The 14,409-nt window shown below is 47.2% G+C and overlaps 1 pseudogene; it reads left to right on the forward strand.

Annotated features, from left to right (window-relative positions):
- Positions 1 to 10,101: 10,101 nt before the first annotated feature.
- On the forward strand, positions 10,102 to 13,158 carry LOC132357053 (GTP-binding nuclear protein Ran-like; annotated as a pseudogene).
- Positions 13,159 to 14,409: the final 1,251 nt, after the last annotated feature.

Consider the following 14,409-nt stretch of genomic DNA (forward strand, 5'->3'; position numbering starts at 1 on the left):
TCTTGTTCTCTGCCTTACGGATGTATTAGCAGAAAACAGAGAAAAAGGAACAGATTCTGGTGTCTGAGTTGTAAAGGCCTAGCCCCTGAGAGGAAACAAAATAACTCCAGTAGACCCTCTCTGTTTGAGGTGGTGACTGATGAGTCCAAGCCCCCCCAGACCACACAAAGGTTCCCTGGGCTGGGGTGGGTTGGGAGGTGGGGTAGATGCCGGAAGACCTGCTCACAGCCCAACATTCGCAGAGAGCCGCCCTCAGAGGGACCCACAGATGACAGCAAGATGCAGACGTAAAGGTACATGTGCTTCTGTTCACAATCACCAAAATGTGAAAACAGCCCAAGTGCTCATAAGCAGCTGAGTGGATACACAAAATGCGGACTATCAACATAATGGAATATTATTTGGCCATAAAGATGAATGAAGTACTAAATACCTGCTACAACATGGATGAACTTTAGAAACATTGTGCTGAGTGAAAGCCAGACACAAAGACCACACATTGTATGATTGCATCTAAGTGAAATGTCCAGAATAGGCAAATTCACAGGGACAGAAAGTAGATTATTGGTTGCCAGGGGCTGGGGGGAATAGGGAGTGACTGCTAATGGGTGTGGGTTTCCTTTTGGGATGATGAAAATGTTCTGGAACTAGAGAATGTTGATGGTTGCACAACGCTGTGAACGTATTAAATGCTACTGAATTGTATGCTTTAAAATTTTCTGGAGGACTTCCCTGGTGGAGCAGTGGAATCCGCCTGCCAAGGCAGGGGACATGGGTTTGAGCCCATGCTGATCTGATGGGGTCCACAGAGCCCCCATTTGGAGGTCAGGCCATGCAGCGGGAGAGGAGCCCATCCTGCCCTGTGGCCCCCTTAGAGGGTGATTGGCATTGGTCAGGGACCAGTGGGCTCTGCGGACCCCATCAGATCCTGCCACCCAGCCCAGGGCGGTGTCACCAACACAGGCCCTCCAGGACTGGAGCCGGAAGAGCAGCAGCCTGGGAGGCCCTGAGCCTTATTCTCTAGCTGGTGGTCCCGCCCGTCACAAGCACCCCAAGATCACTTAGTGAACACCCCCTCCCCGTCCCAGACACCTCAAATCAAGGAGTGTCCCATGCACTTCAGGAGCCTGAGGGATGGCAAAGTCCCCAGGGGAGGCCTGGTAGCAGGGAGGGCCCCTCCCAGGCCACAGCAGGGGTCACGGCCCTTTGCCCATCAGTAGGGAACCGGCTAGCTCTCTGAGGCTCCTGTCCCATCGCGAGCGGCCATTCAAGACCAAGTGGATCAAGGACTCAGAGGCAAAGAATATACAAATCAATTTTCACTGCAAAGTAAAGGAGCTGTTACAGTGGAGGATTACTGGACTGAAGGTCAATATTATGACATAGTATGAGTGTGTCTCATGTTTGGTAATTGCAATCATTGTTGCTTTTGTTGTGGTCATCCATGTACAATGCTTGGTGTCAGTCTATATATCTCTTGTAAAAATAAAAAAAATAAAAAATAAAAATAAAAAAAAGACCAAGTGGGTTCTGCACAAGGCCCTGCCTGGTTTACCAGTTTTCTGTGGGTGTCGACGTTTCCCATGGAGCACGATTCGTGATTGTCGCACAAAGTATCTACAGCCCTGGGAGACTGGCCAGCAGCAGCTAGACTGCCGCTGCCGTCGCCTTGGCAACCCAGCCCCCAGTCCCGCGGCCGCCCCGGCTCCGGGACGGGGGTGTGGTGCCCTCTAGAGGCCGCGTGCTGACACGGCGGGGGACCCGGACTGGGCGGGCGCTAGGGGGCCCTTCGTGCGTGGGAGGCTGGGAGGTGAGGAACCAAGGCGAACAGAGAGGGGCACAATCTGTTCAAGGTCACGGGGAAACACAGATCCAAGCCTTCCGGAGTCGCCCCTTTGGTATTTCGCTGCCGCTTGTCAATTCAAAGAAACAAACAAAAACCCCTCACAGGCTCGTACCTATACAGAGCTGATGAAGCTTAAGCGGCAGGGCCGCTCATTTGCAGAAGACTCTTGGCAGGGCCCTCAGAAATGGATTCGCCTGGTCAGACGTGTTGGTACAATCTGCAGAAGTGAACTGTAAATTAGTTTAAGATCTGTATTGAATTGTAATTGGTTAAGATGGCTCTCCCCACCCTGATTCTGTCACACTTCCCCTCGGGTCCTGAAGCATTAGAAGCTGCCTAAGAGGAAGTTGAGTTGGGGACACATTTTACTGTGACCTTCATGGGATCTGTTTACATAGTTATTACTGACCATCCTGGGGCAGGAATGACTTCCAGGAATAATCCCACTGCCCACCTGGCATCATGACACTGAGCACTAGAGCAGCTGGGATGTGGGAGGAGGCGGAGGAGAAACAAGGTTTGAAATGTACAGAGCCGGAAGCTGATCTGTGGGAAATTCTTCCAATCATCAAATGCCTAAACTTACGCGAGCAGCTCAAAACGGAAGTTTTTCTTGTTAAGTGTATTATCAATAATGCAGTGGAAAAAAAAATGCAGTGCATATAATTGCAAACTCCCTATAAAATGAAATTATTTTTCAAGTATGCCCATCTGTAACCAACAGAAATGATTCTGGCATGGAGAAGTAAATTGTAACAAAATTTTTTTCAGATTATACCAAAAGAGAGAGAGAAAATCCGAAAAGGGACAATATATGGGTTTGGGGATTAATAATATACTTAATGAGAAGAAGTGAAGTATATGAACACACTGGGAAAAAAATTAAATGTCTTGCTGACTTGACCAAAATACTGATATTGACAAAAATAACACAAATCTCATAATAGATCTCTACAAGACACTGAGGTCAGGTTGCCTGAGTATTGTCAATTCAGAGTATTTAAGATGGGTCTCTGAACATGAAACCTTGATATGCCCAGAAAATTTACAGCTTTTATATGAAAGAAACTTGATAGAGGTTTCCCCCAATTTGACAGCAGTCCTAAAAACGTACACAATATTTGTTTGTAATAACAAATCGCAAAGCTGAAATTTTTCTACAGTATCAATAATGAAAACCAAATTTCCATCAACCATGCTAAAAGAAAATCACAATGAATTATCTTTCTATCCTCTTGCTAGAAAATGATATTACAAGATTGTTGTCATATGAAAAGGCAAGCAAAGCATCTGCAGACAAAAATCGTAGGGAAAAAAGTGTTATAGAGGTTTGTCAGGCAGTTAACGTTATGTCAGTTTTCTGAATTATGTGAGATTTGAGGTATTTCTCAGCTTTTAAAATGTTATGTACTGTGTTTTCTTTCTGATTCTAAAGAACATTCCTTTCCTAAGTCTGTATTCCTAATTTGCTGGGTTTTTTAAGTCCCCCCAAATTATATAATCTTCAAAAACCCACAAAACCTGGAGCCACCTCATATGGACACCCACACACACCCACTCATCACATACATGAGAATCAAGAACTATAGGCTATAAGTAAAAAGAGGCACAAGACCCCTTTTCTAGAGACATGTGTGTGCTTTGGAGCAGCTCTTTTTATCAGTAAAAAGGTGCTGGTGAACATAAGTGCAACAGCTGACTTCCATTCCAGAAAATTCAGAGAATCACAAAATTACCACAGAGTTATTAAAAGCTTGATCCAATGAGAATGACTTTACTCAGTTAAGCTACTTTTGCTGTTGGTTCCCCCAGAGCCTTCCATTCCCTTTAGTGTCACCCCCAAGGAAATTGCAGAGGACAGCTTGGGGCCATCCTGTCACCATTCCCTCAGACAGAAGGGGTGGGTTTTCTTCCTCGTTAGTCTCTTGGGTATTTTAAGATTGTCATCATCTGTTATGCAGAAAACCCCACCAAACTTTCATTTTTTACCTTAATGTTTCATGAGGTAAACTTCTTTCATCTTGTTCTACTGACATTTGTAGAAAGAGGATTTTTTGAAAGTCTGTTGCTCAGAGTTAAGCAGCTCCAACCTGCAGAGAGGTGCCTTATCCATTTGAATGTACAATAATATCCTCTTTGGTGGAGAGCTTCTAGATCCACGATGGTTTTTTCCTGTCAGGCTGTACTAGAAGAAACATAAGAGGCATAAGGGTACGCCAGATGGTGAAAAATAGGTTTACGGCACCAAAATAGTGTTGTTTTTATTAAAAACTAGGCTAGCACTGAATGCCAGAAGGTGTGAAACCCAGCTCTGAGTAACAACCTCCACATTTACGGTTAATCTTAGCCTGTATGAACCTCCCACCAGGTGAAGCAGGGTGGGCCCGCAAGCCTTGGGGGGGGAGGAGGGCGAGGGGGGGAGGAGGGCGAGGGGGGGAGGAGGGCGAGGGGGGATGGGGGAGGAGTTGGGGGGGAGAGGGCCAGGGGGAGTGTTGCAGGGCTGCCTGCAAAGGATGCTGGAGGCACATGGGGGAGCCAGTGGGCCTGCTTCTTGGAGGGCCAGCCTGGCTCCCCACCCCTTCCTATTCCCATGCCCCACCATCACCGCACTGAAAGTCCTCAGCCAGGTGCTGACTCACCCACATCTCCTTCATATTGGATTCTGATGTCCAAGAACGGGTAAGGCTGGAAACTTGAAGCCGGTAAGGCTGGAAACGTGACCTCCAAGCAGTCCTAGGCTTACTTCAGCGTTATTAAAGGTAACGGCCACGTCCAAGTTTTCCCCAAACCATTAGTGTTACTGAACCAAACTTGGGTCCGCTCGCCTCGCCGGCGCAGTAAAGCCAATCTATTGACACTGGGTCGTGGTGAAGGGAAGTGCAGCGTGTACTGCAGGGCCCCAAGCAAGGAGTCCAGGCACCTAATGCTCAAAAGGCCCGAACTCCTGATGGCTTTCAGGGGAAGGTTTTTAAAGACAGGGTGAGGGAGAGGGTTGCTGGGTACGTGATCAGCTGGTGGACATTCTTCTGATTGGTTGGTGGTGAGGTAATCAGGAGTCAACATCAACCTTCTGGTTCCAGCTGGTCTGGGGTCTGCGTGCTTGTGGGCAGCAGACAGTTAACTTCTTCCACCTGGTGGGGGCTTCAGTGTCTGCAAAACAGCTCAAAGGATTTGGCTCTGAAGATTATCTATAGCCCTTGAGGAGGAACTAAAGGTCCTGACTTTGTTTAATGGCCAAACTATTATTTTGTCTTGTTTGACTGTTTTCCTTTGTTTCTGCATTTTCTCACTTCTCTGATTAAATATATTCTTTGGAACTCAGGGAAGGCCTAGGAGGCTAAAGTTTTCCTACAGACAAGAGGCAGGTAGAGGACATGGGGGGTGGTCTGTCCTGGGAAGGCTCAATAGGGTCCTGCTTGGTTACATTACCAAACGGTGTCCCTCAAACTCTCCAACTTAAGGGAAACCAGCATCTGAGAGGGTTAGGCTCCTCATCAAAAAAAAATCCTTATTTATCTCCATTGCCATACTCAGAGTCAGTTAGCTGTTGCTACAAAACAACCAACCACAAAGCTTAGTGCCTTAAGGCACCAACTCTTGATTTAGCTCTGGATTCTGCAGACTGGTGATCTGGGCTGAGCCCCACTGATGCACTTGGCTCACACCCGCGTCTGTCATATCTGCTGCCAGGTTGGCTGGGGATAGGCTGGTCTGAGATGGCCTCTGCTGGTCAGGTTGTCTTTCTTCTGTGTGGTCTTGCATATCCCAGCAGGCTAGCCTGGGTTTGTTCACAGGGAGGTGGCTGAGTTGCAGGAGATCAGGCTGAAACAGCAAAAATGCTCACGGCCTCTTGAGATAGGCCTGGAGCAGGAATAACGTTTTGTATTCAATTGGTCAGAGCAAGTCCCAAGACCAGCCCAGGTTCAAGGGCTGCAGCTCTTGATGGGAGCAGCTACTCTGCATTGAAAATGGATGCAGGTACAGAGAGGATAATAACTGTGGCCACTTTTTCTTTTCTTTTTTTTAATTTTTTTTTATTAAGGTAACATTCGTTTATATAAGTTTCATGTGTACAATATATTTCTATTTCAGCTTGCGGGATCTTAGTTCCCCGACCAGGGATTCAACCTGGGCCCTCAGCAGTGAAAGCGCAGAGTCCTAACCACTGGACCGCCAGGGAGTTCCCATATTTCTACTTCTTTATACACTACAACATGCTCACCACCAAAAATTTAGTTTTCATCCATCAACATACAGTTGATCCCCTTTACCCATTTTGCCCTCCCCCTCCTTCCTTCCCCTCTGGTAATATTGCGGGACTGAGGGAACGAAAAGTGCCCATGAAACTGAGAAGGCATCTTGAGACCAAAAATCGAGGCAAGCAGCTCCATATAATCAATGGATCAGTTTATTATAGGGTAACTTACTCACAGGATGGGATCTGGATCTGGTGGACAGCAAGTCAGCAGCATTGGTAGCTGCACTCCGTACCACTGAGGGACGATTGGGACAATGTTATAGTTAATCTAGGGTATGGGTGTAGTTGCTTGGAAATGGGCCATGCATTCCTAAATTAAGATTTATGAATGGGTAACTAGTCACATGGGTGCTGGGAATACGTCACAAAAGGTTTTCACCACTGTTTGGGGCCTAATGGAGCATAGAGCCTACCAGGTCCTAATGATTATTAAACAATATCTATTAACTACAAAACCCTTGATGACAGAGAAGTGCTTCACTGCATAGTACAGTCCTGGGTAGGGTCAGTGAAAGGATGGAAGAACTGTAAGGGCCTAAGATGGCATCAGTTATGCTACCAGCCATACAGGTAGCCACTACTCTGTCCTCTGTATCTACATGTTTGTTTTTGTTTCCTTTGGTTTGTTCATTTGTTTTTGTTTTGTTTTTTATATTCCACATATGAGTGAAATCACACAGTATTTGTCTTTCTTCGTCTGACTTATTTCACTTAGCATAATACCCTCAAGGTCCATCCATGTTGTCACATGGATGTGATATATATATATATCACATTTTCTTTATCCATTCATGATCATATGGCTTCTCTTGTCATTGATATAGTGAATTGCACCGATCAGTTTTTGAATATTGAACCAGCCTCACATTCTTAGGATAAAACCCATTCAGATATGATGTATTTTTCTTATTATGTATTATTGGATTTGATTTGCTCAAATTTTGTTAAGAACTTTTGCATTAATGTTCCTGAAGTACATTGGTATATAGTTTTCTTTTCTTATAATATTTTTCTTTGATTTTGGTATAGGGTAATGCCGACCACCTCATGAATGATTTGGAAAATAGTCTCTCCTCTTGAATTTCCTAGAAGAGTTTATGGAGAATTGACTCATTTTGTCCTTAAATATTTATTGGAATACTCCCATGAAGCCAGCTGGGCCTGGAGTTTTCTGTGTAGAAATGTTTTCAACAAATTCAATTTCTTTAATAGATATAAGGCTAAACAGGTTATCTCTTTCTTCTTAATTGAGCTTTGATAGTTTATGTCTTTCAAGGACTTTTTCCATTTCACCTAAGTTGTCAAATTTGTTGGCATAAATTTCATAATTTTTTCCAACAGATATTAAAAATACTGTAAAGCCTCTAGAATGAAAACAGTGTAGTACTGGTACGTGAATAGAGAGAAACCAGTGGAATAGATCAGAGAAAGTCTAGAAAGAGACTTTATCCATGCATAAAATTGACCATTTTAACCAGGTGTACAGTTCAGTGGCATTAAATACATTCACATTGTTGGACTTCCCTGGGGGTCTAGTGGTTAAGACTCGGCGCTTCCACTGCAGGGGGCGTGGGTTTGATCCCTGGTCAGGGAACTAAGACCTCACATGCCGCTCGGCGCAGCCAAGAAAAAAAGAATACATTCACATTGTTGTACAACCATCACCACCATCCATTTCCAGCACTGTATTTTAATAGACTTTTTCAAAAATCCTACCTTTCATTCATTTAGTATTTTTACAGTTAGTACAAGACCATTTCTTTTCAGTGCCTCAAAAATCCTCTGTGCTCCTCCTTTTCCTGCCTCCCTCTCCCCAGCCCCTGGCAACCACTGATCTGTCTCCATAGTTTTGCCTTTTCCAGATGTCATATAGTTGGAATCATACAGTTTGCAGCCTTTTCTGATGGGCTTCTGTCACTTAGTAATATGCATTTAAGGTTCCACCATGGCTGGATAGCTCACTTCTTTTTAGCACTGAATCATATTCCATTGTCTGGATGGACCACAGTTTATCCACTCACCTACTGAAGGACATCTTCGTTGCTTCCAAGCTTTGGCAGTTATGAATAAAGTGGCTATAAACATCTATATGCATGTTTTTGTGTGGACATAAGTTTTCAACTCCTTTGGGTGAATACCAAGAAGCACAAGTAGTGGATCGTATGGTAAGTGTATGTTTAGTTTTCTAAGAAACCGCCAAATGATTTTCCAAAGTGGCTGAACCATTTTGCATTCCCACAGGCGATGAATGAGCGTTCCTGTTGTGCCGCATCCTTGCCAGCATGAGGTGTTGTCAACCCCAGAACATTTTCATCATCCCAAACTGAAACTCTGGACCCATTGAACAATAACTGCCCTTTTCCCCCTTCCCCAGCCCCTGGTAGCCTCTATTCTCCTTTCTGTCTCTATGAATTTGACTATTCTCGATATCTCACGTAAGTGGAATTGTGGCCATTTTTGCAAACAATCTGTCACTGCCTACTCTTAGGAACAGGTAGGTTTCTGGGACTCCAAAGTCTTCATCATCCACTTCTGTCCCACATTCTGGGCATAGCCATCCTTCCCAGAATCACATGTAATCTCCAAGACGCCTGGTCTCCTAGGGTGTGGTGGTGGAAGATCTTCCTCTACCTGAAGTTCAGGGTTCAACTTGAACTTGGGAGTGGTGATCAGTGCCACAGGCAACTTAGCACAGACCTGCCCAGGCGCCTCTCTCTGTCCCTTTGGTGTCAGTTCCCTCACACTCCAGGGAGTAGACATGACGCCTTGAACATACCCCAGGTGACCAGGTCGTGGGGGATCAGGAGCTCAACTAGCTGCCCAGACCCATTGCCCTCTCCACACTCACCTGCCATCTCCCAGGGCTCTCCTGGCAGACAGCAACATGGCTGGCCTCTGCCACACAGCGCCCTGGACACGAAGCTGTGGAGACCTGGGGAGGGAACTACTGAGGTGTCCCATCCCTTTCATTGACCTTCAAACTCCCTATGATAACAGCGTGACCGCCCAGCCTAGGACAGAGGAGAGGTGGAAGGGAAAAGATGTGGAGAAAGGAAGAGAGAGAAAAAGCAGAATGAGGGTGTGCAGTGAAGAATGAACCTTGCCCAAAGAAAGGCCTGGCCTTTGCCTTGGTTCCTGGAAGGTGATCTCTAAACCCTTAGAATGTCTTGCCTGATAAGAGTATCTTTGTTTACCCAGGGGCCTTAGGCCACGCCAGATAGGAGAACAACTTGATTTACAGTAGGGGCTTTGGGTCACATGGTATCAGCTCAATACTCCACGCATATTGTCACAACATAGTTGCTAGGAGGAGTTAGCACTATGCATGACGCCACTGGGAGAGGGCAAATGGAAGCTCTGTGTTTGGACCTCTCTGGACCCTGCCCCCCTGCGTCTCTTCCCTTAACTGATTTCAATCCGTATCCTTTCACAGTGATAAACTGTAACCATGAGTATAAAAGCATTCAGTGGGCTTCCCTGGTGGCGCAGTGGTTGAGAATCTGCCTGCCAATGCAGGGGACACGGGTTCGAGCCCTGGACCGGGAAGATCCCACATGCCGCGGATCAACTGGACCCGTGAGCCACACCTACTGAGCCTGTGCGTCTGGAGCCTGTGCTCCGCAATGGGAGAGGCCGTGACAGTGAGAGGCCCGCGCACCGCGATGAAGAGTGGCCCCCGCTCACCACAACTAGAGAAAGCCCTCGCACAGAAATGAAGACCCAACACAGCCAAAAATAAATAAATAAAAATTAAAAAAAAAAAAAAAAGCATTCAGTGAGTTCTGTGAGTCTTTCTAGCAAATAATCAGACCTGAGGGTGGTCTTGGGGACCCCTGAACCCTGCAGTTGGTGTCAGAAGTGAGAGTAGTCTTGAAGACTGTTGCCTAATTCTACAAAGGGGGTACACAGATGGGGCATGCTAACATGTTAATAGTAAATGCAAGAATAATGGTCATAGCACCCTCAGCATGGAGATGCTTCTGGAAGAAACATCATGATGGCTGCCCAAGGAGAATCACAAGCTCCGTTCAAACTTGTATTGGTTGGTGATGGAAAAACTACATTCATGAAACGTCACTGACTGGTGACTGGAGAAGAACGTAGCCACGTTCGAGGTTGAGGTCCATTCCCTTGTGTTCCACACCAGCAAAGGACCTATTAAGGTCAATGTATGGGATATATTGAGCTGGTCAGGAGAAATTTGGTGGATGGAGAGATGGCTATTATATCCAAACCCAATGTAGAATTTTAATGTTTGATGTAACATCGAGAGCTTACAGGAATGTGCCTAACTGGCATAGAGATCTGGTACAAGTATGTGAAAACAACCTCACTATGTTGTGTGGCAACAAGGTGGATATTAAGGACAAGAAAGTTAAGGCAAAATCCATCATCTTCCATAAAAGAAGAATCTTCAGTACTATGACAGTTCTGCTAAGAGTAACTACAACTCTGAAGAGCCTTTCCTTTGGCTTGTTCAAAAACTAATTGGATCACAGGGAACTATATTCAATATCCTGTAATAAACCATAATGGAAAAGAACTGAATTACTTTACTGTACAGCAGAAACTAACACAACATTGTAAATCAACCATACCTCAATTAAAAAAACAACAACAACAACTAATTAGAGCCCCTAACTTGGAGTTCATTGCCATGCCTGTTCTTGCCCCACCAGAGGTTGTCATGGACCGAGCCTTGGCAGTGTAATATGAGGCTGGCAGAGCAGGGTCCCCGCAGCGTGCCCTGAAACCCCATCTCCACATGTATCAGACACCTTTATCCTTTTGTGGCTGATGTGTAATTTTATGGTGTCCACGCCAACTGCAGGTCTACTGCTCTCATAATGCACATGCCTCCTTCAAATAAGACCTTCATCTTCATTTTCAAGTGTCTATAGGGAGAGATGTTTGGAGTCAAACATTCATTTGCATTACCATGAGAAATATCAACTTTTCCTCTGCCCACTAAAGGAAGAGCTGCCAGATTCTTTAAATATAATTTCAATTGTTGTACAATTTTAAATGGATGATAAAAAATGTCAATCGCTTACCTGTACTAACAAAGTTTCTCCTTGATGGTAGCTATCAAGCATTTTGTTTATCATTAAAAAGTCTAGATCAGGAATTGTGTGTGGCCATTGCAAGCATAAAACCTCATGTAAAAAGTTATGTTGATAAAAGCTAACTGCGTACTAGATTGGTTAAAGACCACCAATCCCTCACATGCTAGTATTCACTTTGCAATGTGTCACTGCACTTTGTTCCTCCCATCCAAGGATGGGTCTATTTCTCTACCCTCCTATCCCAGAGTCTGGACTGGCCTTGTGACCTGCTTTGGCCAACAGAAGTGGGTGGAAGTGACTTGAGACTCCCACAGTTAGCTCAGGAAGCTTGAGGCTTCTGCCTTGATTCTCCCAGAAGGTTCTGGTTGCCATATAAAGAAGTCCACTTAGCCTACTAGGACACGAGAAGCCATGGAGGAGAGGAGACCTGAGGAGTCCTAGTCCACAGCTAGACATGTGAGTCAGGCCATCTGGAACCTTCCAGCCCAGCTGATCCTTCCTCTTGAGTGAGTCCAGTTAAAACTGGCAAGAGGGGCTTCCCTGGTGGCACAGTGGTTGAGAATCTGCCTGCCAAATGCAGGGGACACGGGTTCGAGCCCTGGTCTGGGAGGATCCCACATGCCACGGAGCAACTAGGCCCGTGAGCCACAACTACTGAGCCTGCGCGTCTGGAGCCTGTGCTCCGCAACAAGAGAGGCCGCGATAGTGAGAAGCCCGCGCACCGCGATGAGGAGTGGCCCCCGCTTGCCGCAACTAGAGAAAGCCCTCGCGCAGAAACGAAGACCCAACACAGCCATAAATAAATAAATAAACAAATAAAAGATTAAAAACTTGAAAAGAAAAAAAACTGGCAAGAGTAAGTACCCAGCCAACCAAATCATGACAAATCAAAATATTGTTGTTTTTCAGCCACTATTCCTTAGGGTGGCTTGTTACACAGCAAAGGCTAATTAAAACGCAAGCTCAACTTATCATTAAAAATTGAAAAGATATAATAGGAGGGGGAAGTGGGTGGGTGTAGAGAGGAAACAAAATTGGCCCTACCTTGATAATTATTGAAGCTGGGGATTATCTACTCATCTATTTTTGTATATGTTTGAAACTTTCCATAGTAAAAGTAAAAAATAAAAGGGTGGGTTGGAAAGATTTCATTAGAAGAATGTATATACATACTTGATATTCAACACACTTAATTTTTTTACATGATTACATAATACACAGAATGAAATGCTTTTTTTTTTTTTTTCCAGCAGGCCACATTTTGACTCTCCAAATACTCTCCAGTTCTCCCCTGAATGTCTTAGAGATATTATATAAAATTTCTGGGTGTGTCATGAGGTGAACAAGGACTAAGAGCCCGGCCTGACCCCACCTTCAAAAACCGGCTCCCAAGGCAGCTGGCGCCCCCAGCCGGCCTGGCTCCAGCGGGGCAGGAGCCCCCAGCCCCCCAGCCCCCCAGCCCCGGGTGGGAGGGGGCGATAAGAAGTGCTCAGCCCTCCTGCCCTCCTACCTGCCGCATCAGGTCAAGACTGCTCAGGACAGCCCGCCGGACCTGCCCGACGGCTGGGGCTCCGGCTCGGGGTGAGGGGGTGGATGGAGGGGGGGGGATGGAGCTGAGAGGGGCTGGAAAAGGCGTGCCAGCCTGAATTACAACCCTCCAAGTCCTCCAGGGAGGGGCCAGAAGCCCCTTTCACCAATCGGGCCCCCCCCACCCCCGCAGTCCCTCCTTGCAAGGGGACAAGCGCGCTGCCCTGGGGCTAAGGGTCGCCCTGGGGCTCGCAGGCTTCGCGGATTGGGGGACCTCTGCCCCTCTGAGTCACACTCTCCGGGAGCCCCCGCATCCCCCGGCTCCGATCCACCCCGAGGTGAAGGGGTGCAGCACGGAAGGCCGGGTGGCGGCAGCCAGCACAGTCCGCAGCGGGGCTCCGGGCAGTCGGGGAGGTGGGGCGGCTTGGGCCCCGCGGGGGGCACCACCGGAGGCCGCCTAGAACCGGGTTTCAACTGCCTTGTTGATCCCGTCCCCCCTTCCTTAAAGAATGACTGCGAGTTCTCTGGCCTCGAAGCCACCCTCTCAGGAAGCCCTTTCCTTGCAAGGACGCCCAGATCCCGCGGGGGGAGGGGGGCGAGGGAGGGTGGAGGGGAAGGGAGGAAGGTGGTGAGGGGGAAGGGAGGGAGGAAGGTGGGGGGAGGGAGGAAGGGGAGGGGGAGGGGTGGGGGAGAGAGGGAGGGAGGAAGAGGAACGAATTGCATTGGCCCATGCCTCCGCAACGGAAGACGCTGACACCCTCGGTCCGGCCCACTCCCCGGGGGCCCAGCGTTCCCGATCCCCACGCCAGGCTGCAAACTAATGAGCACACAGACCCGCGGACTAGAACATAAACAAGGATATTTTATTACTTCCTTTTCATTTTTTTTTTTGCACACTAATTAATAACTAAACTACTGCAACGAAAAAAAAAAAAGCAAGCGGAATCCAAATATCCTCTCAGTTGCCATTTAGTTATATAAGAAGGAGGAATTAAGGCTAGTTGGCGTTAAAGAGTTCCTCCAATGCCACGCTCCAAATCCAAGCCCCTGCACCGGCCTTAAATCAAAAGGGAAAGCAGGCCCAGCCGGCCTTAAATCAAAAGGGAAAGCAGGCACCAGCCGCCAAGCACAGAAAGTGGGGCAGATTTCTGCCAGCAGCTAACATGATAGCCTGCTTCTGGGGGACGACTGTTACAGGTCACAGAACTGGGCCCAGCTAAAAGTCACCAGCCCTGCACAGCTCCTGGTACACCCATTCGCTATTTTGCAGGGATGGGCTCCAGACAGCTTCCTTTGTAAGATGCTCCCACCCGTGCCCCATGGCCAGAGTTGCTGGCCCAGGGAGCAGACACTGGCCCCAAGGTACGGGGCCACCAAGAGTCCCCTTGCCCAGGAATTTAGGATTGGGATGGAGAAAAAGAAAACAGTGTTTATGAAGAGCCAGAAAGCCATTCTGTGTAAGTAGGGGGGCTGTGGGATGCTATAGGCCTGAGGAGGCAAGCTATGTGGGGGGACAAAAGGCTGAGGAGGAGAGAGGGAGAGAGAGAATAAAGAGATGCTGGAATAGAGAGGGGCAGGCCACGGCAGTTCTGCCTCTGCCTGTGTTCCCTGCTGCCTTCCAGGCCTTTCTGAGGCCCACTGCAGCACCCTCCCATCTTCCAGAACAAAAATCTCTGTCTTCTGATTCATCAGACACCTATGACCTATAACCT

The sequence above is a fragment of the Balaenoptera ricei genome, chromosome X (genome assembly GCF_028023285.1).
Source record: "Balaenoptera ricei isolate mBalRic1 chromosome X, mBalRic1.hap2, whole genome shotgun sequence".
NCBI classification, from domain to species: Eukaryota; Metazoa; Chordata; class Mammalia; order Artiodactyla; family Balaenopteridae; genus Balaenoptera; species Balaenoptera ricei.